Source organism: Arachis ipaensis, chromosome B09, assembly GCF_000816755.2.
Source record: "Arachis ipaensis cultivar K30076 chromosome B09, Araip1.1, whole genome shotgun sequence".
NCBI classification, from domain to species: domain Eukaryota; kingdom Viridiplantae; phylum Streptophyta; class Magnoliopsida; order Fabales; family Fabaceae; genus Arachis; species Arachis ipaensis.
In genome coordinates, this window is record NC_029793.2 from 25,549,874 (window position 1) to 25,555,107 (window position 5,234).

Sequence of the window (5,234 nt, forward strand, 5' to 3'; positions counted from 1 at the left end):
ATGTAAATTGTAATTTTTTTAAAAAATATATTTTTTTTCTAATATTTTTATTTTTACTATTAAAATTTTGCTAAACATACTAAAAAATATTTAAAATATCTTTCTCTAATAATTTAATGGCACCTAAATAAGTTTGAATTTGAGATATTTTGTATTTTGGTGATGCTACACGTATAAGCATTTTTTGTAACTAAGTATAATTGAGTCGGCACAAATTCAATAGAAAAAATGCAGCATGCATCACTGCTTCTCCTTTTCTGCGCTTTTTTAGCACAGAAATTTTTGTTGGAAAACTTAGAAACTTATTAATATAGCACAAATATTTTTATACGTAGTATAGAAATTTTTACATATAGCATAAATTTATCAATATAACATAAAAAAATTTGCACATAACACAAAATATTTTACCCATAGCACATAATTTTTTGCATATAGCACATAAATTTTTACAACGAATATAATTTATTGGTTGGATGAGTCAATTATGGTCCTTTAGAAATTATTGTGATGTGCATCAAAATTTCTGTATTGTGCATCAAAATATTATGTGTTGTACACCAAAATTTATATTATATATATTTTGTTGATTGGGTATCCATGTTTTTAATATGTAGTCATTTAAAAAATTTGTGTTATCCACCAAAATTTTTGTGCGGTGCATCAAAATTTTTTGTGCTGTGAATTAAAATTTTTGTACTATAGTTTTTTGAATATGTATAAGAGAAGAAGATGAAGAAGACGACTACAATGATGAAGATGAGAAAGAAAAATAAGGAGGACAAGAAATCAAATAAAGAAAAAGAAAGACAACCATATTAAAAAAAAACCACCACCATCACGTTTAAAAAAAAAACAAGTGTATCTAATTTGGTTGGGACTTGGAAGGTAAAATTGTTTGGGCGCATAGCTTTATTGTTTTTATTTTTATCATCACCATCATCTTTTGTTTGTTTTTATTATTTTATTTTTTGATTATCTACTATATCTTCTAATTTAAGAGGTTAAAGACTATTCAATTGGGAATAAAAAATTTATTTAAAATTTACTATTAATTAATAAATTGATGCATGTACAAAATAGAAGTTGAATATTTAATATGGGGCCTGCTACACATACAAGTAAAAAGGCCGTACAAGTTTTACAAGTTATCAGCCCAAATTTCATTAACACGCGCATTAACTCATTTTGAATGGAGCGTAACTACACGCGCCCCACTCAAACGGTTCCTCTTCCTCTTCCTCTTCCTCTTCCTCTTCCTCTTCTTCTTCTTCGTTTTTTTTTCGATTTTCATGGTTTCTAAAATTCTTTTTCTTCTTCTTGCTACACGTTCTTCTTCCTCTTACTCTTCTTCTTCTCCTTTTCTTTCGTTTCTGCACGTTCTTCTTCCTCGTTTTCCTCTTTTTCTTCTTCTTCATTTACATCTTTTCTCTCTGTTTTCTCTTTTTTTCGATTTTTCATGGTAAAATCATTTTTGAAGAAGAAGAAGCAGCAGAAGATGAGGAGGAGAAAGAGAAAGAGTTCTGAATTATGCATAAGATGTACTTCAACGAATTTTGGTTTGGGTGAATTCTTGTAACCGTTTGGGTGTATTTTCTGTAATCCTTTGGGTGTATTTCTGTAATCATTTGGGTGTATTTGAGTGATATCTGACTGATATCTATGGGTGTATCTGACTCATATCTATGGTGTATCTTACTGATATCTATGGGTGTATTTTTCATTTCAGAAAAAATGGCAGGCAAAAACTAAGCTGAAAAAAATGTAAGAACAAATATATGTCTTCGATCAAATCAGTTTTTCATAATAGAAATATATCTAACTCTAATTTTGCTTTGTTTACAGCAAATCAAGGACCTAAAGTGTGCAACCCATCTGTTGAGTGAGAAATTCAGAAATATGAGCGAGGAGAAGTGATGCAATAAGACTGTCCAGGCCATCCTCATTGTTATTGAGTCCATTTTGTCAGATAGATTCTAATGATATTGTCACTGATTAATGTAACTGTTATATACTCTTGTAAGAAATTGAACACATGGTGTAAATATATTTGATCCAATTATAAGTAAATTTTTTTTCCATAATTAAACTCTCTCTGGTGTATTCAAAATGTCTGATTTACAGGTACTATATATGAAGTGGTGATCCAGATAGATTGGAACCCATATATGACGGTCTGCATAGAGATCTGCATAATACACCCAAACACAGACTATAAATACACCCGATAAAAAATTAAGTTTACACCTCTACTGCAGATTTTAACCCAACACTACCTGAAAGCCACTTGTTGTCCACAAGGCCAAAATTAATTAAACTCTCTCTGGTGTATTCAAAATGTCTGATTTACAGGTACTATAATATGAAGTGGTGTTCCAGAATTCCAAATAGATTGGAACCCATATATGACGGTCTGCATAGAGATCTGCATAATACACCCAAACACAGACTATAAATACACCCGATAAAAAATTAAATTTACACCTCTGCTGCAGATTTTAACCCAACACTACCTGAAAGCCACTTGTTGTCCACAACCGGGATCTTTGTATAGCGCGTGTAAGTGACGTAGGAGTTGCAACGCGTTTTAGTGGATTAGGCGTTAATGAACTTGTAATAGTTACAAGCCCTAATCGCTTGTATACTGAGCTTTTCCCATTTAATATTTACTTAAACAAATAAATAAGCTAATTATTTAACTAACCTAAGTTGATTCTATTATTTTCTCTTTTAATGTCTTTAAATATTCTTAAATTGCATAAATGTATTGACATTGTTTGAGTCAAATTTTTATTTTATAGTTGGGAATAGCAAAATAATTATATAATTTGAGGTATGCTGAAAGTTGGAGGTGTGCTATTAATGAAGTGAAGTACATTCTTAAAATGTACTTTTGTTTTATTGAAATGATGATAAGTATGGAAAACTTTTTTAAGTGGAACTATATTGAATGTTAATGTACTATAAAAATAAAAAATAAAAAAAATGCATCTATCTTTGAACTCTAAAGTTAGATTTGGTTTTTAAAGTTTAAATTTTAAATTTTAAATTTAATTTAATTACGGTATTAGTTTTTATAGTTTTACAAAATTTATAATTAGATTATTCTAATTTTTTTTAATTGGTCCCTAAATTACTTTTAATTTTATAATTAGGTCCTTTTTTGTATCGAAAACGTTATAATTAACAAAATATTCTTCTAAAAAAATATGTGGTCAAAGATTTAACCTAGGTTTTTAATTGTGAGTATTTTCAATTTACGAAAAATATTTCATTAATTCCAACATTTTTTTTACATTGACAATGACTTAATTACAAAATTAAAAGCAATATAGTGACTCAATTGAATGAAAAATATAGAGACATTATTATAAATTTAGTAAAATTATAGAGACTAAAACAAAATAATTAAACCTTTAAATTCTAAACTCATAAAAATTAAATCATAAATCTTAAATTCTAAAATTTAAATCTGAACTATTAATATAAAATATAATAAACGAAGAATTTAAATTTTTAATTAACAAAAATGCAATATCAGGAAAGAGCTGAGTTAAGCCCCACTTTGATCCCTAAGATTGACGAGTTGTAATGATTTAATCCTCAAGATCCCAATAGCTCTAAATTAGTCCCCTAAATTCAAAAAATACACCACGTTAGTTTCTCCCTCATTTTCTTTCATGGAGCACTAATGTCGTGAGTGTTATGGCCAATTCTTGCCACGCTGGACATAGAGAAGTGGTGTCGTTTGTGTTTTGGCGTTAAACACACCTTAAAACGACGTTGTTTGCCTCTAAAAGATAAATAAAATGTTACCCCTCTTTTGTCATCACTCTTCGTCTTCAACTTCTCCATGATATTTACAGAGAAAAAAATTTCTCTCTTCCATGAATGACAGAAATTAGTGAATGTTAGCTGCGTTAGGATTTTTGAAAATCATTGGAATACCACATACTTTATATAGTCATTTAGAGAGTTCATTGTCACTGCAAGGGGTCTTCTATTCGTGACAAAGGTTAATGAGGAGGAAAAAAATATTTTTTTTTGAATTTTAAGTAATGCTATGATGTTTATTGATCGTGGTTGATTGTTTTGTATATTGTTAGTCTACCTTTTTTAAAGCGGAGTCTGGGTTAGGATTTTATTTTGATACTTTGTGTGATTGTGTTAAGGTTTTTTTTATACTCTGATCCAACGGTGGAACAATGAGTGTTTTTTTATGATGGAGTGGGGGTGGCCTAGTGATTTGTATAGGTATTTTTGTGTCATCTATGAATATTATTGATAAATTTTGTCTCAATGTGATTAGTGTGTGTATAACTGGTGTGCTGATGATAAATTTTTTTCAACGATGCAAATGGATGTGCATTTGGATATTATATTCCGTCATAGGAGGAAGTTTCAAAAAGATTAAAAAGGATAACTATTTATTCCACTAATACAAAGGTATGTATTGGTGACCTTGATGAATATACTTTGGATGTAATCTAGATGAGAAAGTATTATAAAGAATTGGGATATAACAAGATAGAAGAATGTAGGTAACATGTCCCGTGAGAAGTTTAGACAATGGTTTAAGAGCACTGAATTTTAACAATGAATTAAGGGAGATGTGCTTTATGCCTCATAAGAATGATGGATTAGTTGATGTTTTCTGTGAGCATGGAATGTCATCACCAAAATTTTTTTAACGAAGGAGATTGTTGTTTATGCTGATGATGAAGATGAGGAGCTCAGAGTGGTTGGTGAGTCTAATGCGAATGTGAAGAACAAACCCAACTAAAACTTCTCTAATAACATGAAGAAGATTAAGAAACCCAATAAAGATGCATGAAATTTATCTAAACAAGTGGCTTAGAGAGTCATGAACAAAGTCAGCCTTTAATCATAGTCTAATGTAACACCCTAATATTTAAATCCTTATATTTGAGTCATAAGTCAATGATAATAAGGTGATAAGACTCTCGAGGTGAATTTATAGTACATATATATATAATTGAAAAAGGAAATATTAAACGAGAAGTCTGAAAAGGAGTAAAATAAAATCGCTAGCGTACGCACACGTATCGCAAAGCAAAGCATTCAGTAAATGGAATAGAATAAAACATAAAGGAAGAATAGAGTAGAGACAGAATGTATATAATATATGTACATATATATAGCCACTAGTCACGACCTGTAAAGTTTAGATCGGCTAGAGTTACAGCAATTAAACACAGTTGATGATAATTTCT